General features: G+C 40.3%; 1 protein-coding gene and 1 long non-coding RNA gene across 3 annotated transcripts in view; one reads left to right on the top strand and one right to left on the bottom strand.

The window, feature by feature from the left end:
* Positions 1–23,200, bottom strand: part of LOC132395707 (uncharacterized) — a 45,968-nt gene that overhangs the window by 20,982 nt on the left and 1,786 nt on the right. For both annotated transcript variants that reach the window (XR_009512722.1, XR_009512721.1), the window contains exons 2-3: positions 15,816–15,947; positions 7,954–8,052 (exon numbers count right to left, since the gene is read on the bottom strand). This is a non-coding gene — a long non-coding RNA (uncharacterized LOC132395707). The remainder of the gene's footprint in view (positions 1–7,953; positions 8,053–15,815; positions 15,948–23,200) is intronic.
* dgkb (diacylglycerol kinase, beta) overlaps positions 1–23,200 on the top strand; it is a 797,915-nt gene that overhangs the window by 773,135 nt on the left and 1,580 nt on the right. The gene's annotated exons all lie outside the window — the stretch shown is intronic.

The following is a 23,200-nucleotide window of genomic DNA, read 5'->3' as shown; positions in this document are numbered from 1 at the left end:
CATGGCTGATCATACACAATCAGTACCCCGTTCCTGCCCCCTCCCCATATTCCTTAACCCCGCTATCTATAAGAGCTCTATCTAACTCTCTCTTGAATGCATCCAGAGACTTGGCCTCCACTGCCTTCTGGGGCAGAGCATTCCACATATCCACCACTCTCTGGGTGAAGAAGTTTTTCTGCATCTCTGTTCTAAATGGCCTCCTCCTTATTCTTAAACTGTGGCCTCTAGTTCTGGACTCACCCATCAGCGGAAACATGCTTCCTGCCTCCAGTGTGTCCAATCCCTTAATAATCTTATATGTTTCAATCAGATCCCCTCTCATCCTTCTAAATTCCAGTGTATACAAGCCCAGTCGCTCCAATCTTTCAACAGTCTTTCAATGACAGTCCTGCCATTCCGGGAATTAACCTTGTGAACCTACGCTGCACTCCCTCAATAGCAAGAATGTCCTTCCTCAAATTTGGAGACCAAAACTGCACACAATACTCCAGGTGGGGTCTCACCAGGGCCCTGTACAGCTGCAGACGGACCTCTTTACTCCTATACTCAATTCCTCTTGTTATAAAAGCCAGCATGCCATTAGCTTTCTTCACTGCCTGCTGTACCTGCATGCTTGCTTTCATTGACTGATGTACAAGAACACCTAGATCTTGTTGTACTTCCCCTTTTCCTAACTTGACTCCATTTAAATAGTAATCTGCCTTCCTGTTCTTGCCACCAAAGTGGATAACCACACACTTATCCACATTAAACTGCATCTGCCATGCATTTGCCCACTCACCCAACCTGTCCAAGTCACCCTGCATTCTCATAACATCCTCCTGACATTTCACACTGCCACCCAGCTTTGTGTCATCAGCAAATTTGCTAATGTTACTTTTAATCCCTTCATCTAAATTATTAACAGCTGGGGTCCCAACACCAAACCTTCAGAGTTAAAATGAGCAGGCTTTTAAGGAAATAAATTTACCATCGATAGGAGCATTTATATTAAAAACTTATAGAAAGGTCTAGAATAAATCTAAAAGCTTGGCTCTTCAGCAATTAAACAGTTTAGACCTTTGGAAATTAATAACATTGGTTCAAATTGAAAGAAGCAATTCCTCTAAATGCACAATAGGGTATTTTGCTATCTGCTCTTTTCAGGACATATGGTGTGCATTTAGATTCAGTTTCTTTCTTTGCTAGTAACTGCATAACTTTAAGTAAGAATCAACTATTTATTTTAGTAGTCCAAATTCAATACCACATTGCCGTACTAATGACCCAGACCATTATTCAGTTTGAATGTCAGAAATAAAACAAAAATGAATACTCCTTGTCTGTCCAAAGGCAAATAGAATTATTTCTCCTCCTACACATGAGGGTAAGATATCACTGCCTAGACATGTTCCTAATAAATTATTTAAAATATTAGACTACAATTTGTTGCTAGTGTAATGGTGGAAATATGTTCTTCACATGCTGATCCTATGAGACCTCCCCTCATTCAGAGATAACAGAAACATAGATGAGAGAAGGGCAGGACTGGTAGCTCAATGTTCAATGCATAAATGCTACAACTATAATACTGGTGCAGGTAAGAGAGGAGGGGGAGTTCAGATTCAGTTTATTGTCATTTAGAAACCACAAATGTAATGCAGTTAAAAAATGAGACAGCGTTCCTCCAGAATGATATCACAAAAGCATATGACAAAACAGACTACACCAGAAAATCCACATAATGTTTGGCTATCCCAAATCCAGAGTCCGGAGAGGCTGCCGCGTATTAATATCGCGCTACCATCTTAGCACGTTCCCCAGAAAGGAGCTCCAAATCCACCAGAAAAAACAAGACCAAAAACTAAAGCTACAAGACCTGCACAAAACCACATAGTTACAACAGTGCAAACAATAGCATAATTGATAAAAAAAAAACAGACCATGGGCACAATAAAAATAGTCCAAAGATGTTAAAAGACTATAAAAGTTGCCTTCTTAATGAAGGACATAACAATGGTGATTAAAGAGGATACTCTGGGAGGATCATCCAGTAGAACTTGCCTTTAAGGTTCTTAAACAAAAAAAGGATGATCTTATGAGAAGGTATTCTAGACACCCCACCCTCCACCCAGTAGTCAGCTGCAATGACAGAGCAGATAGGTTAAGATTGTAACTTGTTGTAAACATAATAGAGTAGGATAAGTGGGAGATTCCAACTTCCCTAATATTGGCTAGGCCAGACATAGTGTAAACACCTTGAATGGATTGAAATTAGTGAAATGTATCCAAGAAAACTTCTGTGATCAATATATAGAGGAAACTACTAGAGAGATGGAAACACAGGCCCCCACCACTGGGGAGGTAGAGCCAGTGGCAAGGAGTCTATTGGTGAGACCTTTGGTTGTAATTCTATTAATTTTAAAATAGTTAGGGAGAAGGCTAAGGTCTTGAAATGAGGCAGAGCAAATTTTGGAGCCATTAGGGAGGATCTTGCAGTAGTTGATTGGGTGAGATTGCTTGCAGAAAAAGCAGCGGCTGTTGGATTAGGGTGTAGAATTGTTATTTTTCTCGTACTTATCCTGGAGTTTACTTTTCCTATATTTTTTTATATAGTACCTAGATACGTCAAAATGTTCAGTGATTGTGGGACAGTTGATCCTGTATTTTGCTTGAAGCTTCTCGTACTTATCCTGGAGTTTACTTTTCCTATATTTTTTTATATAGTACCTAGATACGTCAAAATGTTCAGTGATTGTGGGACAGTTGATCCTGTATTTTTCTGCAGCAGGTGTCACACTACTTAAAGTTAGCTATTTTATAGGTTAATTATTATCATTGGAATGTGCTTTATCTAGGCTGAGCGTAAAAACAACTGTGCCTTCTTTTTCTTTGTTTCATTTTTCTTTGTTCTTTGTTCTTTTTGTTCTTATAATATTTAATAAAATGACTATAACCACTAAGTTTTATGCCTCTATCTTGACTTTTGAAGAATCTCTGGATCAGTATCAGCAGATCCAGCACATCTGTTAAGTGAGAGTCCTTTAAAAGTGTATGTCAAGAGTTCAGGGCATATGTGATCCTGTTAGGGGAAAAGGAAATGTTGGCAGGTTTCAGGAACCCTGGTTGATGAGAGATAGTGAGGCTTTGGTTAACAAAAAGCAAGATGTACACTGTACATGAAGAGTTCAGAACAAGTGCATCACTTGTCAACTTTAGAGAGGACAAAACGAGGATGTGAGAAGAATCTGGCAGACCAAGTGAGGCAAAATCCCAGATTCTATAGGTATATTAAGAGTAAAAGAGTGGTTGGGGGAGAATAGGCCCTCCTTACTGAGGGATGACCTCATTAAAACCTATCGAATGGTGAAAGGCCTTGATGGAGTGGATGTGGAGAGGATGTTTCCTATGGTAGGAGAGTCTAAGACCAGAGGACATAACCTCAGGATGGAGGGGCATCCTTTCAGAATGGAGATGAAGAGAAATTTCTTTAGCCAGAGGGTGGTGAGTCTGTGGAATTATTTGCCACAAGCAGTAGTGGAAGCCAAGTCTTGATGAATATTTATGGCAGGGGTTGACAGATTTTTGATTGGTCAGGCATAAAGGGATACAGGGAGATGGCAGGAGATGAGGCTGAGAGGAAAAATGGATCAGCCATGATGAAATAGCAGAGCAGAGTCAATGGGCCAAATGGCCTAATTCTACTCCTGTACCTTATGGTCTTATGGTCAAAGATTAGCATGGTTATCTGTAAGTGAAAATAAATGAAATCAGTGATAGTTTAATGAGTATTTCTCTTCAGCTTTTACAATGGAGAAAATGACAGAAGACATTGAAATGAGGGAAATGAATTGTGCTGATCTGGACCACATATGATTGGAGAAAATGTATTGGAGGCCTTAAAGTGTACTAGGGTGGATAAGTCCCCAGGGCCTGACGTAGTGCATTTTTAGACCCTGTGGCAAGCTAGAGAAAAAATTGTGGAGGCCCTTTCGTAGATTTTTCTTTCTTCCCTGGGCAGAGGTGATTTCCAGAGGGCAGCTAATGTCACTCAATTGTTTAAAAATGGAAGCAAAAACAAATGAGGAAACTATAGGTGTCTGACGTCAGTGGAACAAGATCTACCAACGTTTGTAGAGACAAGGTCTGATTTGGGATCGTCTCCATGGCTTTGTGTATGGGAAGTATTGTTTGATAAATCTCTTAGAGTTCTTTGTGGAAGTAACCGAGAGGGTAGATGAAGGCAGTGCGGTAGATGTTATCCATATGGACGTTAGTATGCTGCTGAAAAGGTGCCTCATGGCAGGCTAATCTGGAAGGTTAGATTGTGTGGGATCCAGGAAGAGATGGTGGATTGGATTCATAATGGACTCAGTGGTAGGAAGTAGAAGGAGATGTTTGAGGGCTGATTGGATTCATAATGGACTCAGTGGTAGGAAGTAGAAGGAGATGTTTGAGGGCTGTTTCTTGGACAGGAGGCCTATGACCAGTGTAATGCTATGCTATGCTAAATATACAAGGTATGATTCCTTAGCTTGTGGATGATTCCAAAATAGAAGGCATTGTAGATCATGTAAACGGCAATGAAAAATTACAGGGTGATCTTGGTCAGCTCGATATATGGTCTGAGGATTGGAAAATAGCTTTCTATCCAGGTATATGTGAGGTGTTGCATTTTGGGAGATAAACCAGGCTAGGATTTGTGTGGTGAATGATAGGGCTCTAGGGAGTGTTATGGAACAGAGAGATCTAAAATCACAAGTGAATAGTTCACGGAAAGCAGAATCACAGGTAGATAGGATCGTGTTTGGCATGTTGGCCTTCGCCAATCAGGGCACTGAGATATAGGAAAGATGTTGTTCAACTAGAAAGAGTATGTTTTACCAGAATGTTTTACTTTTTGAATTTATTTATTGAGATACAGTGTGTGGAACTCGGCCTTCTGCCCCTTTGAGCCACACTGCCAAACAATCCCCTGATTTAATCCTAGCCTAATCACAGGACAATTAACAATGACCAATTCACCCACCCATGTTTCCTGTACTGTAAATAGTTGTGTTAACCACTGCACTAGACTTGGGCGGCCTAAATTACAAGCAGTGGTAGTATTGATTAGGATTTCATCCCCGAGAATGTAGGATGTCAAGAGGTAACCTGAGAGGTATATAAGATCATGAGAGACTTAGGCAGGGTGAAAACACAGTCTTTTTCTCTAGGATGGAGTGCAAAAAACAAGCATAGGTTTAAGATCGAAAGCGAGAGATTTAAGAAGGACATCTGAGGCAGCTTCATGAAGCAAAGGGCAGTTTGAAATTAGCAGCTACGAATAGTGGTTGAAGCAGGAAATCAGTAAAATTTAAGAACCATCTAGATAGGTACATGGATAAAAGAAATTTAGGAGGATATACATGGTGACAATGACCCTCACCATTTTTTTCATAAATGCACAATCGAGAGTATCCTACTGGGATGCATCACATCTTGATATGGCAGCTGCTTGGCCCAAGACCATAAGAAGTTACAATAAGTTGTGAACACAGTCCAGTCTATCATGAATACCAGCCTCCCCTCTACTGACTCTGTCTAAACTTCCTGCTGCGTCAAGAAAATAGTGAGCATGATCAAACACCAAACATAATCAAACATCCCTCCCACCCTGGCCATTCTCTCTTCTCTCCCCTTCTATTGATCAGCAGATGATAAAGCTTGAAAAATGTACCACCAAGCAGAAAAACTGCTTTTTTCCTGCTGTTGTAAAACTATTAAGCAGTTCCAAAATCTGGTCAATTAGACTGTTGACCTCATAATCTATCTTGCCATGGCCCTTAAACATAAGAACATAAGGAATAGGAGCAGGAGTAGTTCATCTGGCCTGCCAAGCCTGCTCCGCCATTCAATAAGATCATGTCTAATCTGACCATTAACTCATCTCCACCTACCTGCCTGTTCCCCATAACCATAAATTCACCTACTATGCAAAAATCTATCCAAATAGGACTTAAATATATTTACTGAGGTAGCCTCCACTGCTGCATTGGGCAGACAATTCCACAGAATCAACAGTTCTTCCCTATCTTCATCTCGAATGTACTCAGCCGAATCTATATTCCCTAGTTCTAGTCACATCTACCAGTGAAAGCAAATTTCCCATCTCTATCTTATCTATCCTTTTCATAATATTGTATGTTTCTATCAAATCTCCTCTCATCCTTCTGAACTCCAGTGAGTACAGTTCCAGGCGACGCAATCTCTCCTCGTAGTCTAACCCCCTCATCTTTGGAATCAACATGGTGAACCTCCTCTGCACTGCCTCCAAAGCCAGTATATCCTTCCTTAAGTAAAGAGACCAGAACCACAAACAGTACTCCAGATGTGGCCTCACCAGTATCCTGTACGTTTGTGGCATGACCTGCCTGCTCTTAAATTCAATCCCTCTAGCAATGAAGGCCAACATTCCATTTGCCTCCTTGTTTGCCGGCTGCACCTGCAAACCAACCTTTTGCCATTCATGCACAAGCAATCCCAAGTCCCTCTGCACAGCAGCATGCTACAATTTTTCTTTTGCCATTTAAATAATAATCTGCTCTTCCATTTTAACGTCCAAAGTGGATGACTCTTGTGGATGATTCTTGTAACTCAGCTGTCGACCCACAATACCCTTTTCTCTGTAAATGTCACACTATATCCTGTCATCACTTTTTGCTTTGTACTACCTCAATGTACATACCTGAATGTGAAATGATCTATCTGAGCAGCAAGCAAAACAAAGGCTTTCATGTTATATCAGTACTTTTCACAATAATAAACCAATTACTAGTTGCAACCCCAAGAACACTGGTCCTCTATGAACTTTGAGAAAATATTATCTTTTTACATCCACCTTTTAATGGAAATTCACATGGCTAAACTTGCTGAAGAAACTTTGGGCTTGATGTTTTCTATGTAACCGCACAATTAAGTTTATCAAAAGTCAATACTATTGGAATAATAATATCTCTGAGATAATAAATATGCAAATACCTGTTGAGTTTCTGAGAATTTGCATTTCCTGCTCAGTATTTCATGCCATTTATTATAATTTTTTATTCTCTCTTATTGGCTAAGGAGATATACAGTTGACCTGCCCTGTTAATTTGAATCTGAAGTTCTCAGTTAATATCAACATAACATTATCAGTTCCCACTTCTAGTAAATAACAATATAAAACATCAGTAAGATTGCACAGACAAGAAACAAGGTTAAGTATTGTTGGATTTCATTGGTCTGGCAAGTTATTGCCTATTATTTATTCATGCCATTAATACATACTATATTCCATTTGCTGACAATTGCTTTGAAACTGCATGCAATCCATTATTTATGCTTATATGAACATATATTTGAGCATTATACCTGATACAACCTCTGTCCTGATATTTCATACCTATGCCTCAGGTCTGAAACAGTTTGTGGGAAAATGGCTCCTAAATATTAATTGCCACTAGAAGATCATTATCTCAAATTTGTTTTTTTTTCCAAATTGTGAATTACACAGATAAAATCTGCAGAAAACTAATTCAGCAATACAAGATCAAAGTATTTAAAACTGTTTGATTTTTTTTCAGTATTTGGTTCAATTAAAAACAATAAGTTCAAGTTTAATTATCATACATGAATACCAATGAATACAGTCAAACAGTCAAATCATTCCTCCAGGGCTAAGGTACAAAACACAGTACCAGCAGTCATACCCAAACACAGCTCAAGTCACACATAGCACATGTAATATAGCAGTAGACATACTGTAAGTTTATATAAAGTTGACTTCCAGTGCATAAGATTATTCAATAATATTTTAAGAATTGTATTTCCCAGGTTGCAAGCCTTTCTCACCCTCTTTTGCAGAACATCACATTCTTTCCTGACAACCTGAAGTTAGACTTTGGCTTTAAGTATTGAAAGGCATTTATGAATGAACACCAGAAAGTTTACCTCATTGTTTATAGTGCAGGCAAAAGACTCCACCCTGTCTCAGTCTAATCCAAGTTATACTTTGTGGTGAAGTTTTGTGAATGGAATTCCCAGTTTAGCCTGCAGGAAAAATGGAGTCATAACTAGGCACTATGAATAAACACATCAATTACCTTTTCATTTCTATGACAAACAGCATGGGATGTTTTGCAAGTAGTAAGGCATGTTGATAAGAAATATTGTGCAGCTGGATGAAAATCTCTGACGGCATTGGCTCTTTGCCCACTGGAAAAACATGATTTGCAATCTGCCATAAACTGGTGGGTATTTGTCTCCAACTTTTCAAAATGAGGAAGTCTGGTAGGTAGCTTTTAGAGAAAAAACATAGTGTCACTTTTTTTGCCATGCCCAGCCTTGTGAATTTTAATGTTGTCTCACCAAGAGTCAGAGTTGTATTGCTCAGAAACAGGCCCTTTGGCCCATCATGGTCTGAGCCAAACTTTGTTCTATCTATATTAATACTATTTGCTTGCATCAGTTCTGCATCCTTGTGGGATTGCTTGCCTTTGTACAGTAACTTCTAATTAGTAAGTATTACTTATTCTTGCAAATAAATTGTTGATTTTTTTACACATTTTTGACAATGATGTTCCAAAATAATGAGCTACCTAATGTTTTATTATAAATCCTTAAAATGATTAGGAATGGAAAATTTCATCTTGGGAAAATCTTTTTTTTTATTAGTTTTTTTAATACATTTTACAAATTTAAAAACCCCAAATCACAATGAGGAACATTAATACAGTGCAAAATTAAGCATACAATGACAATATGATACAAAGAAAGAGAATTTTTTAAAAAAGCACCTAAATTGAAGACAAGTAAACTTAGTATCCTCCCCAAGCCCCACAACACAAAAAAAACCTCCAGACCAACCACAACACAATATAGAGAATATAAATCAGCACAATCAAACTCCCAGACTGTGAATACACTTAGCAACAGAGGATAATAATGCCTACTACCAGAAAAAAAAGGGAGCTGAAAGCAAGGGACCGAAAAGAAAAAAACCCTAATCAAGAGGAAGTTTATGAAAGTACTCGATAAAAGGTCCCCAGACCTTATGGAACTTTAGGTCCGAATTAAGAACTGAATAATGAATTTTTTCAAGGTCCAAGCAGGCCATAATGTCGTTAAGCCATTGAGCATGAGTGGGCGGGGCAATATCTCTCCATCTAAGGAGGATCAAGCGTCTAGCCAGGAGAGAGGCAAAGGATAATATTTGGCATTTGGTCGGACTCAAACGTAAATCTGTCTCGCCCCAGAAACCGAACAAAGCAATTAAGGGGTTTGGTTCTAGGTGCTGATTCAGAATATATGATAACATAGTGAAGACATCTTTCATCTTGGGAAAATCTTAACATACTCCTGCAGATCTTTGGCAGTTAAGGTGTATTCATCCCTAATTAGTTACACTGTAAAACTTTAAAGAAATATAAATATGCAGGTTAATAGGTTACAACTTGTGCAACCATAATAAATAAGTAACTGGTTGCAAAAAATCTTTGATAATCCAGCAACCTTGGGACTTAGGAGGAGCCCAATTTTCCATTCATTTGAATGTTACTCTTTTTAGCACATTTTTGTTTCACTTAAAAAAAATGACATGTTGCACAATTGTGTAGTAAATTTCCTGGTGAATCTGGTGAGTTTAAAAGGAGCGAGAAACATTCCAACCCTCCAGAATTTAGCTCATGCTTAAACATGTTCCAGACCTCTGATGTTCTGGACTCTGAAGTGAGCTGTACCCACATATACAGCCTAAACAGAGCTCTGGACTCATCTGCAAACCCTACACAGAATCTGTCTTTCCGCTCATGTTGAGACTAACTGCATGGTATGCAAAATTTTCCACACAACTGGATGCTGGATTATTGGAATCTTATTTTATTTAGCTCATCAATTTGTCCGCAAGTGCCAAGGAGCTAAAAAAACAGAAGCTAAAGTCCAGCATGCACTGTCCAAGTTTAACATAACAAAAGCCCTTTCTCTTTCCTCTGTGCATTCAAGAGCAGTATTTATATTGCTGGGTAGGAATGGGTTGCATATCATCTTTAAAAAAAATCATTGAAATTCTAGACCATAGATATCAGTCACCAACAGGACATAATATATATTTCCTTTGTGTTTAAAAGCACAGTGACATTGCACTACATATCTTAGTCTGAATAATATTGCCAAACATGCTCCTTCTGAAGGTTTTCAATTGTACCATCTGGCATATCGGTACATGGAGCTTAGAAAAATAGAGGGCTATAGGTAAGCCTAGTAATTTCTAGGTTAAAGACATGTTCCGCACAACCTTGTGGGCCGAAGGGCCTGTATTGTGCTGTAGCTTTTCTGTTTCTATGTAAGTCAGGGTTTTAATCTATATTTGTCATTTATGAACTTGCAACTGGCTTCAAAATCATTTCTCCACATTTCTATACAGCTCCAATGCATGTAATAGATTATTGAAACCAATTAAAATGTGGACCAGAGACAGTAATTAGAGCCACAGAGCAGTACAGCACAGATACAAGTCCTTGCTCAATAAGTCCACATTAACCATGGTGTTCACCACGCTGGTTCTCTGCAGTTTAACTAAGGCACATTTTAGTTGCATAAGTCATTAGTGCGGATTCCCTAATGACTTATACAACTGCAACATAATTTCACAAATCGATTCATTGACTGTGGAAGGCCAGCGTGCTAAATGCTGTGTCCACCATTCTGCTTACCTGTGATGCCACTTTCAACAAGCAATGCACTATATTCATAAGTTGCTCTGTTACATTATACTCCCTACTGGCCCATCATTCATAGTACAAGTTCTATGCTGCCTTGATTTTCCAGAATGCATCACATTAACTGTATTGAAATAAATTTGCTACTCGGGTCATTTCCCTAAATGGTCAAGATCTCCCTATAATCCACAATAACTTTCACTATCAGCAACATCAACAATGTTGCATCATCTGTAAGTTTACTGATCAAGCCTTGTGCATTCACATCCAAATTATTTATATAATTGTGATATATGAGAGTCCAAACACTGATCACAGGCATCCATTTGAGAAACAACCTTCAACCACCACCCTCTGCTTCGTACCTCTAAGGCAATTTTGAACTCACTTAACAAGCTCTCCCTGGAGTCCATGGGACATAACCTTTCAGATCAGGTTAACATGCAGAACCTTATCAAAGGCCTTACTAAGTCAAATGGACAACATTCAGTCCCCTACGCTCATCTACATTTTTGGTTACTCTTCAAAAGATTTTGTGACCGACAACTTTCCACAAACAAAGCTATACTGACTCCTCCTGATCAGACTCTCTCCATCCAAATGCTGGTATATCCTGCCCCTCAGAATTCCCTCTAGTAACTTCCCCACCAATGGTGTCAGGCTGATCAATATGTAGTTTCCTGTTTCTCCTTGCCAAGCTGAAACAATGGAATACCATCAGCCACTTTCCAGATTTTGGGAATTTTGCCAGTGGCTAACGATGAAACAAATCTCTTCATGAGGGCCTCCGCAATTTCTTCCCTAGCCTCCCATAAGGTTTGAGAATGTACTTGGTCAGGCCCTGGGGATTTATCCACCTTACTGAAGCTGTAAGGCTGCAAACACATCCTTTTTGGTATTAAGAATGTCCCCAAAAACATCTTCACTTGTTTCCCCTCAGCTCTTGAGAAATAATAATGTTCTCCTCAGTTAACAGAGGAGAAATAGTTGTTTAAGTCCCATGCATCACGTATGGCTCAACTCATAGTGACACTGCTGATCTCTAAGGTGACCTACTCTCTCTCTTGCCAACTTTTTCCTCTTAAAATAGCTATAGAACCTCTTGAGATTTCCCCTAACCTTACCTAGCAGATCCAGCTCATTCTTTTCAATTGTCTCTGGATAATACTGTAAACCATTTCTCTAATCAGCAGGAATGCCCTGGCAGCACACATATCTGAAAGCATACTACTATACTGTACAGCACTAACTGGTCAGATTCCAGCAGATCCCTCAGGCACTACAAGTCTCCAAATCTTAATAATCTGTTATTCAAGAAAATAAGTGGGATGCATTGCACAAGGAGGAAGTAGTATTATATTTTAGGCAAATAAGAAACTTAATCAGTAGCCTTTACTAAGCAGTGAATTGGTGAATTTCTGCACATGTAGAAGATCTGTTTTAAAATCAGGGCTGAAAGTCAACAGGGCCATTTAGGACAGAGAAATGCTTCTAAATGGAATGAATTTTACCACTTGTATTCATGGAATCGGAGTCATGCTGCGTTGATCACAAGCACAAGAAGAAACTGCAGGAGAAAAACACACAACACGCTGGAGGAACTCAACAGCATCCATGGAGAGGAAAAAAGAGTCACCATTTTGGGCCAAGACCCTTCATCCAGACTGAAGCATCAGCACTTTATTCTTCTCCATAGATGTTGCTTGACGTGTTGAGATCCTCCAGCATTTTGTGTTACTCAGGATTTCTGGCATCTGCAGAATCTCTTGTGCATGGGAGAAATACTTTACTTTGTTATTTAAAATCTACAGCTATTTGGAGCATGAACAGAATTTTGATGGGATTTTTCTATTGCATTGATTTTGTTTCTTTTAGAAAAATCATTGTCCAGGTATGTATGATACTTCTTTATTCTTAGTTCCATTGGGAAGGTTTTTCTCCTGTGTTCTTACATGGTAGGGAATACCAGGAGTTTAAAGCACAAAACAGCGCAAACCAGGCATGTCTCTTTGGCTAAAGATGTTTGTGCCACCTGCTAATTTAACTATCCTACCTGCCTGCACGTTTCTGTAACCGTCTATTGTTGTTGTGTCTGTCCAAATGCCTCTTAAGCATTACTATTGTATCTCCTTGCACTACCTTCTGGCAGTGTGTCCCAGACTTCTCCCACTTTCTGTGCCAAAAACTTACTTCAAAAATCTTTAAACTTTCTCCCTCTCTCACCTTAAAGCTATGTCCTCTACTATTTGACTTTTTCATTCTGGGGAAAAAAATCACACTAACAACATAGAACAGTACAACACAGGAACAGATAGTTCAGTCCACAATATTGTGCCAAACCAGCTAAAAAGTAAATCAAACCCCCCCCCAAAATTTAATCCCTCCTACCTACACAATGTCTATATCTCTCCATCCTCCTCACATTCACGTCTCTTAAAAGCCTCAACAGTACTTGCTTCTACCATCATACCAGGCAGCGCATTCCAGGCATCCACCACTTCCTGAGTAAAAAACTTAACCCTCACATCCCCTTTGAACCTCCCCCCTCTCACCTTCAATGCGTGCCCTCTGGTATTGGACATTTCTACCCTGGGAAAAAGATACTCCCTGTCTACCCTACCTATGCCTCTCATAATCACAGAAACCTCTCAGATTTCCCCTTAGCCTCCTCCAACTCCAAAGAAAACAACCCAATTTTCTCCAGACTCTCATGATAGCACATGTCCTTTAAACCAGGCAGTATCTTGGTAACCCTCTTCTGCACCCTCTGCAAGGCCTCAATATCCTTCCTATAGTGGGGCAACCAGAACTGTATGCAATACCCCAGATGTGGCCTAACCAGAGTTTTAAAAAGTTGCAACTTAACCTCTTGACTTTTGAACTCAATGCCTCAACTAATAAAAGCAAGCATTCCGTAAGCCTTCTTACACACCTATTGACCTGTGTAGCCACTTTCTAGGAGCTATGAACTTTGACCCCAAGATCTCTCTTCTCAGCAACACTGTTAAGGATCTTGTTCTTAATGTTGTACTGTCTGCTTACATTTGCCTACCAAGGTGCAGCACTTCACATTTATCTGGGTTAAACTTCATCTGCCATTCCTCTGCCCATAGCAACAACTGATCCATATCATGCCATATTATTTGCCAGTCTTCTACACTATCCATAATTCCACCAATCTTGGTATCATCCACCTATCTACGTTTTGATCTAGCTCATTTATGTACATCACAGACTGCAGATGTACCAGCACAGATCCAAGCAGAACATCACTAATTACAGACATCCAGCTCAAGTAATTCCCTTCAACCAGTACCCTTTATTTTCTATGAGCAAGCCAGTTCTGAATCCAAACAGCCAACTTACTGTGGACCCCATGCATCTTAATCTTCTGGATTAGCCTTCCATGAGGGATGTTGTTAAATGCCTTACTAAAATCCATATAGACAACTTCGACTGACCTACCTTTATCTATCTCTCTCTCCTTGCCAAAAAACTCAATCAGGCTGGTAAAGCAAGTCCTGCCACACACAAAGCCAGGCTGGTTCTCCTTAGTTAGGCCATGGGTTTCTAAATCCTTAAAGATCCTATCCCTAAGAATTTTGTCCAACCATTTCCCTGCAGCTGACGTGAGACTCACCAGTCTATAAGTTTGCTGCTTTTCCCCTTGTTCCCCTCTTAAATAGAGGTACAACATTAGCCACTCGCCAATCCTCTGGGACCTTGCCTGTGGCTAGAGAGGACACGAAGATACTGGTCAAGGGCCCAGCAATCTCGTCTCTTGCCTCCCTCAGTAACCTGGGGTAATCCCATCAAACCCTGGAGACTTATCCACCTTAATACTCATTAGGAGGCCCACACTTCCTCTTCCTTGAACTCTAGATGCCCTGACGTATTTATGCACTCAGTACTGATCTCCTGATCCTCCATATCATTTTCCTTAGTAAATACTGAAGTAATATACTCATTAAGCACCTCACTCACATTCTCCACATCCAAGCAAATGTTCCCCCTTTATGCTTGAGTGGTCCCACCCTCTCCCCAGTTATCCTCTTTGTCATGACGTCTGTATAGAATGCTTTGGGATTCACCTTAGTCCTACTTGCCAAGGACTTTTCACAGCCCCTCCTACTTCCCTAATTCCCCTTTTTAGTGCTTTTCTGCCTTCCTTACAACACTTATGTGTTCCTTTTGATCCTAACTTCCAAACCCTGTCCATACTTCTTATGATTATATGTACTTCCATCACTTAGCCTCTGATGCTGCAGAGAAAACAATCTAAGTTTGTCTAACCTCTCTTTGTAGCTAATACTCTCTAATCCAAGCGATATCCTCATGAACGCCTTTTGCTCACTTTCCAATACTTCCACATCTTCCCTGAAATGCAGCAACCAGAAATGAACAATACTCACTTTTTATGTGGCCTTTTATGCAGCTGCAACATGACTTCCCTAATTTTATACAAAACACCCCATCCACTGCAAGCAAGTTTGAGTGTAGCACAATTACCATTCCATCCATTTGTGTTGCATTTTCAGGGAGATACAGACTTGTACTCAAAGATCTCCCTGAACATCATTGCTTCTAAGGGGCTTACTATCTGCGTTTACATTCCTCCTGCATTTGACTTCCCAAAGTGTAATACCTCACACTAGTCCAAATTAAACTCCATCTGCCGTTTTTTTGCCCACATTCCTCACTATACACAATTTTGCCATTTTTTACGTTGTCATGTATATGATTTGCACAAAAAGGTAGGCTAATAATCAGTGCAAGGACCTCTGTTTTTTTTGTGATGTACTGTGGAACACTGAGGGTCACAGGCCTGCATTCAGATTAACACCCCTCTGCCACTACACTTTGTCTTCTGTGGACCAAGATGTGGTAGACCTTATCCACCAAGTCTATGAATTCCATGTACATCAATCTTCTGAATCGGACAACCCTGTGGGACTTTATCAAAAACATTACAAAAGTCCACATATACGTACATCCAGTGCTCCACCCTGAATCTTCTTTTAGACCTCCTCAAAAAGTTAAATCAAGTTTGTAAGACACACCCCACCATTGGAAAAATATAAAACATGCTAACTCTACCTAATAAGTCTTGTTTTTTCCAGACGAGTGTAAATCCTATCCCTCAGAATCTTCCCAGCAGAAGCAGCAACACTCTGCTAACTTGTGTGTTGTTAGAATTCTTTGTCTTTGGGCCTTCTTCTCTGGAATCTCCTGCATTAAAACAGTAGTTATTATAAATAAATTCATTGAAGTAACATCTGTCACTCATCAGAATAAGGACCCTGACTGAGATCTTACTTATACGTCATCTGCAGAGTCCAGGCATGGCTAAAATAGAGTTTATGCTGTTAAATTAAACTGCTATTGCATGAGGTGAAGCACTGGGACTAGAGATTAAATACACAAAGTGAAATAATTTTTCTCTTTTCAGATAAGGAATGTGCTGCACATTCTGTGAGCACTTTCTATTTACTGCATCTTACTGAAAAGCAGAGCGTGGAAAAAGCAATCATACTGAGTGGTTTAGGCACTCGCCAATGAAAGTAGATGACACTTAATACAGAGGCAAGCAACAACAGATAAAAGGAGCAGGAACAAACATCAAATCAGGGTATCCAAACCGAGAAGAACGACTGAAAGTGACAAGTTATGTGGGTCACAGAACGACATGCCCCTTTAAGCTGCTGGTGATGTACAAACCAAGCAGAATGTTTTAATCTTCTCACTCACAATGCTAACAGTCAGAATTGTGTAGTGCCATGTAACCGCTGGAAACATCAAAAAATGCATACTTTCATAATGTAGGAAAAACAGGAACATAACTAACTTCCATTTCTATCACATGGTTAACATGGCAAAACATCCCATGGTACTTTGTTGGACAGTTATCAAAGTCTACTTTGACATGGAGCCACCTATGTAGGTGGCAAAAATCTTAGTGAGAGAGGTAGGGTTTGAGGAGAAAAGAATTTGAGAGTTTAAAGGGAATTCCTCAACTCTCCAGTCTAAGAGCTTAAAGCATTTGTCACCGCAGGTGCAGCAATTACAGTTGGGATTGCCAGAATTAACAGGGCACTGAAACATGTAGAAGGTAACGTACATAATGAACACCACCAAGTGAGATTTTAAGAAATTGTAGTATTGTGTCTTCACTTTATACCGCGAAGCCACCTGAGAATTGTGAACAATAATCCTTTCAATCTGCTTAAATGTACTGACAAAAAGGAATATTTGCAAGATAGGTTCAGACAGAAAAGCTGCTTTACCTGTTTGAGGTTTGGTCCATTTTATAGATGTATCCTCTCAGCAGGGATGTCATCCACTAAGAGTGCATAATAAGAGCCTGGGCACTCTGCCATAGTTTTCAGGCCTTTAATTCCAGCTGATAGAAAACCCCACAATTTTCCACAAGGTACTGTGGCTCCAGATGGAATATGATTTGATAAATTTGATCTATTTCTCATAGAATTTCAATCATGTTACCTTTTCTTGACACTATTTAATGTCCAGTACCCATAAGGAAAGAGTTAAATTGATATCTCCCTGGCATATGCTAAAATGTGTAACACAAAATGGAAGTTTGTAAGACAAAATGGTGTTGTTGTGGAATGTACAAGGGAACCAAACCATAGCAATGTTTTGAGAACTTAGTGTGACTACACTCTGCATCCTTGAGAGTAGAAAATGGTGGAAAACATGTTTGTCTGGGAAAGTATTAGAGTAAAAGATCTGGTAGAATATAAAAATTACAGCTTTCGTTCTACAAAGGGGAAATATTCTCTTGGGCAGAGTTGTTACAAGTGTTGAGGGAGTGAGAAAGAGAGAGTGAGTGAGAGAGGGACAGAGAGAGGGGGCAGTATATTGTGTTGTGTAACTTAGTGATTGGTTGATCAGTTTTATTTTATCACTTCTTCTTTATTAACCATTTTTCATTCTTTCTGTATTTTATTCCTTATATAACTCTAATAAAATTATTTCTAACAACCTTTAACACACTTACAGTGCTCCTTCGTGGACATCTTTGCTGCACAGTCAGAAAAGAACAAAGAATGAATTTTTAAATATTTTTCTCACAGTACCACAGCATTAGCTACCTTTCCACACAATTTCTTTCTGGCTAGTGATCTGACTGTGGTAAGAAATACTTTCTAATATCTAAACTCAACTTTGTTTTCATTACCCCTGGCATTCACAGTAGATCGAAGAAGAACAACAGAGTCAACGAAAGACAACCAATGTGCAAAAAATGAAAAATTAAGTAAGTTAATAAATAGTACTGATACCACAAGTTTTACAGTCCTCGATAGTGAGTTCAAAGGTTGCGGTATCAGTTCAGAGTTGAGGTGAGTGAAGTTATTTACACAGTTTCAGGAGCCTAAAGTTTATAGGGTAGTAAATGTTCCTGATTTCCATTACATTGTAACAAGAATATGCCACCTCCGTTACTTACAGAACTTACACTCAAGTTTCCATATTTATTTTTGAATAATTCAAAAAGATGTGCTGCTTTTATTATGCACTGGGATCACCTGAAAGTATGATTATTACTTTCAGTGGCCTGGAAAAATTCGATCTGGTACTTACTCCTAAACTGCACCTACCACATTACACCACTGCGGATCCTACGGGAGCTCAGAGTCAAGGGCATTGAAACACACTAGCAGAGTATTATTCTTTATGAGTTGTGGGGCTGCAAACCCCACCCCACCCCACCCAATGCACCTGGAAAAATTGCCATAAGTTGGTCAGCAGGGCATAAAATAAGGAAATGCCTGGCATTATCCCAGGAGTTGGATTGTTTGCCTCGTGTCGATACAATTGTCTCCTGAACTCAGCGCTTTGCATACTATTGGAGACTTACTACAAAGTGTTGCAAATGGCTGCCTTTAACAGTTCCACAAAAAAGGAAGGAGCTCCTTCAGTTTGAACATTAAAATTATGTTCTGATTAATATATTTTCAAGCCAAGGTACTGTTCTGTTGAGATCCAAAGGCCAGCACCAATGTAAGTAAGCTCCAGTAGACAAGAAAGTAAAGATATTCCCAAACCAGAAACCGTGGATGAATAAAGAGGTACAAAATCTTTAAAAAGCACACAATAATGCTTTTAAATCTGGTGATGCCTCAGCATATAGTGTTACCAGGTCAAACCTGAAAAAAGGCATAAAAAAGGCCAAAGACATCCACAGGCAATGGGTAGAGGACCGTTTTAACAGTGCTAACAATTGGAGCATGTGGCAAGGCATCAAGGCTATTACTGACCACAAGAGTAACCTTGTCTGCCCCCACAGAGATGTCACACTGGCCAATGAACTCAACAGCTTCTTAGTCCAGTTTGAAATTAACAACAATGTGAGGAGTACAAGAATCTGGCCATAGAGGATGAACAGGTTCTTACACTGAGCACACATGATGTACAGCACACGTTGCAGAGGGTCAATCCACGAAAAGCTGCAGGCCCAGATGGAGTTCCAGGATGGGTACTTAAAGACTGTGCTGAACAACTGGCTGATGTATTTACGGGAATTTTCAATCTGTCTCTATCTCAGGCAATGGTCCCCAACTATCTGAAGTCAGCCATCATAGTGCCTGTCCCAAACAAAACAAACATCAACAATTTGAATGACTATTGTCTGGTTGCCCTCACACCAAAAATAATGAAGTGCTTTGAGAAACAAAAAACACAAAATGCTGGCTGAGCTCAGCAGGCCAGACAGCATCTATGGGAGGAGGTAATAACGACGTTTCGGGCCAAAACCCTTCATCAGGAGTGAAGTAACATGGGATTGTCGGGGGGGGGGAGGATAAGAAGTGGGGGGAGTGATAAAGTAGAGAGCTGGGAAGTGATAGGCTGGAGGGAAATGGGCTAGGGGGAAGGTGGAGAATTATGGGAAATAAAAGAGAAAGAAAGGTAGTGCTGGGGGGAGAGATTATAGTGAGGGGGGAAAAGAGAGAGAAAGAGAACCAGACTAAAATAATAGATAGGGATGGGGGTAAGGGTGGGGAGCAGGGATATCAATGGAGGTCAGTGAGTTGGATGTTCCTGCCGGCAGGAAGGAGGCTACCTAGGCGGGAGATAAGGTATTGCTTCATCGACCTGCGTGTGGCCTCATTTTGACGGTAGAGGAGGCCATGGACAGACATGTCGGAGTGGGAGTGGTCTGTGGAATTGAAGTGTATGGCCACAGGGAGATCCCGCCACTGCTGGAGGACTGAGCCGGTGTTTGGCGAAACGGTCTCCCAGTCTGCGGCGGGTCTCCCTAATGTATAAATGGCCACATCAGGAGCACTGGATACAGTATATCACCCCAGCTGACTCACAGGTGAAGTGCTGCCTCACCTGAAAGGACTTTCTGGGGCCTGGGATGGTGGTGAGGGAAGAAGTGTGGGGGCAGGTGTAGCACTTCTTCAATTTGCAGGGATGAGTGCCCGGAGGGAGGTCCGTGAGGAGGGATGGGGGGGATGAATGGACAAGGGAGTCGCGTAGGGAGAGATCCCTAAGGAAAGCCAAGAGTGGGGGGGGGGAGAGGGGAAGATGTGGTTGGTGGTGGGATCACGTAGGAGGTGGCGGAAGTTATGGAGGATTATACGTTGGATAAAGTGCTTTGAGAGATTGGACCTCTCCCACATTAAAGTCACTATCCCTGCTACAATGGACTCACACCAGTTTGCCTATAAAGCAAACAGGTCCTCACAGGATGCCATCTCATCAGCTCTTCACACTGTCCTGACACATCTGGAGGGAAAGTCCCATACTCTACTTCCTCTTCACTTATGACTGTGTACCTGCATACACCAATACCATCGTCAAATTCGCAGATGACTCAACAGCGATCACATTGATCTCCAACAGAGACGAATCAGCGTACAGAGCAGAGGTACAGAACTTAGTGAGCTGGTGCTCAAAGAATAACCTGTCTCTTAATACAGCAAAGACTAAGGAGCTAATTATCAACTTTGGAAAGTCGAGGGATGACGAGTACGCTCCAGTCTACATTAACGGAGACATAGTGGAGAGAATGTCCAGTTTCAGGTTTCTGGGAATACACATCTCAGAAGACCTTACACGGTCCACTAACACCACAACAATAGTTCAGAAAGCACAGCAACGCTTGTTTTTCCACAGGACACTGAAGAAAGCTGGTCTACCTGAACAGATGCTGGTCACCTTTTACCACTGCACCATAGAGAGCATCTTAACATACTGCATCTCTGTGTGGTATCTCAGTTGTACAGCAGCTGATAGGAAAGCACTTCAGCGGGTCGTCTCTAGTGCACAGAAGATCAGCTCCCAGCCCTGGAGGACACCTACAGCTCATGTTGCCTAAGGAAAGCTACAAGCATCTGTAAGGACAATACACACCCATGCAATCATCTGTTTGAATTTCTTCTATCTGGCAGATGTTATAATATTTTCTATGCCCACACTTCCAGACTGAAAAGTAGCTTTTTTTCCCAGAGCTATAATTGCTCTGAACCAATCGATCAAGCATCATCCATAAATTAGTTATATTGCTACTTTTAATACTGATTTTATGGCTGTCATGTATCTGAGTTGTGCTTCTGTACTGCTGGACATTGCTTCTACTGGCTGGTTACTTGATTTTATTTATTGTTTATTTATTTTATTTGTTGTTTTATAGCATTGAGTACGAGAGTTGCAAACTCATTTTCACTGTATTGGTGCAGGACAAATTGTACTATGCAATGACAATAAAGATACTTCAATTTCATTAACTAAAGTACGATCTGGTTATGCTGACAGCCCCAAATCTAGTTCCTGTCAGTATAATCAGCCGTTCCTCCACAGAAGAGAAAAATATTCAGCTCTAAATTTATTTTTACGAAAGTTAAAAGTTGAGAAACAGCTATTTCTCCATCCAGTGTGATAGTATGTCTCTTCCTATCTTCTAATTTCTTTCACTCAAGATTTTTAGCTCTTATTCCTGTGATACCAAGCTGTGATACCAGGTTCCTCCATTCATGGACTGGAATAATTACTGGAATGGCCAAATGAAGTCACTATTCACAAATACACTTCCCACAGAAATAAAAGTGCTCCTTCAGCTCTTAGGCTCCATTCAATGTTATCACCTGCATTATTGCAAAAAAAACCTCTCAGCTTGTGCAGTAATAGAAGTTTTATTCAGAGCCATCATTCTCCCTCCATTAGTTTGTGATAGGAGAGACTGAAGTCAGACAAAAAGTAAAAGGTCATATACTTGATTGTGCTAATGTTCAATTTTCCATAAGAAAAAGTAGTGACAGTTTAAAAGCCAATTAACTACCCTATTTGGTATTAAAAATGGTCATTATTAATTGTCTACACCTGTGAAACAGATTTTAATGTCTAACTCCTGCAAGTGGCATGCTAGCATCATGGTTAGCATAATGCTTTACTGTACCAGCGACCGGGATTCAATTCCCGCCGTTGTCTGTAAGGAGTTTGTGTGTTCTCCCCGTGACCACAAGGATTTCCTCTGGGTACTCCAGTTTCCTCACACAGTTCAAAAACATACCAGTTGGTAGGTTAATAGGCCCTTCTGTGATTAGGCTAGCGTTAAATAGGTGGGTTGCTGGGTGGAGTGGCTCAAAAGGATCCGGAGGGCCTATTCTGCACTGTATCTCAATGAATGAATAAATAAATAAGATGCAGGCAGAAAGAGGGAGTCTAACATTCAATTTGCTTTCTTTTAGAGTTGATGACAGCCAAACATGGAGGTTGGGCAACACATGGAAGGAGAAGGCAACCAATAGCAGTAACCATTGTGAGAAAGGAACCTCTAGGGTCATGCTTTTGCCGCATTGAATGATTACCTTTTCTCTCCACCATATCAACCAACAATTTTCTTACACAGGGAATGAAGGTGATTGCAAATGAGCCAGGAAAGACCTAATTAATATTCACCTGAGAAGCAATAAAACTTCTCAGTGGTTACTGGAAATTGGGGTAACTACCTTCTACTCTTTTTTTTTGTGAACTTTAAGGTGCCTTCTGGGGTCAGTGTAGGAATTGCAGACCACCATGGCTGGTGTGGAAATAGAGTCATAAAGTCATTGAACACTACAGCACAAAAACAGGTCCTTTGGCCCACCTCATCCATGCTGCCCAGTCCCATTGACCTGCACCTGGAAATGTTCCTAATAAACATGCAGGCAGTGATGCAGTCAACTCTTTATGCAGGGCTTCTGTCTGCCCCCAGTGCCATTCCAAATGTCCCTTCCCCATTTAACACAATTTGTGGGCTGGGGATTCACAAGTGTCCACAGGTGTGATGTATTCACTCAGAGACGCTTTGGTTTGACCCTTGAAAACCACTCATGGAAGTAGATGGCAAATAATGTGAAGTGAAGAAAGTGAGTAATGAAAAGTGAAGAAAGAATGAGAGGACACGCTAAGAATATATATAAAAATGAATATTCTCCCATTCATCATATACTTTGATGCATCAGTATGTATCGAGG

This window comes from Hypanus sabinus, chromosome 6 (genome assembly GCF_030144855.1).
Source record: "Hypanus sabinus isolate sHypSab1 chromosome 6, sHypSab1.hap1, whole genome shotgun sequence".
Taxonomy (NCBI): domain Eukaryota; kingdom Metazoa; phylum Chordata; class Chondrichthyes; order Myliobatiformes; family Dasyatidae; genus Hypanus; species Hypanus sabinus.
Note: the sequence above shows the minus strand (reverse complement) of the source record. Positions and strands in the feature narration are given on the sequence as shown.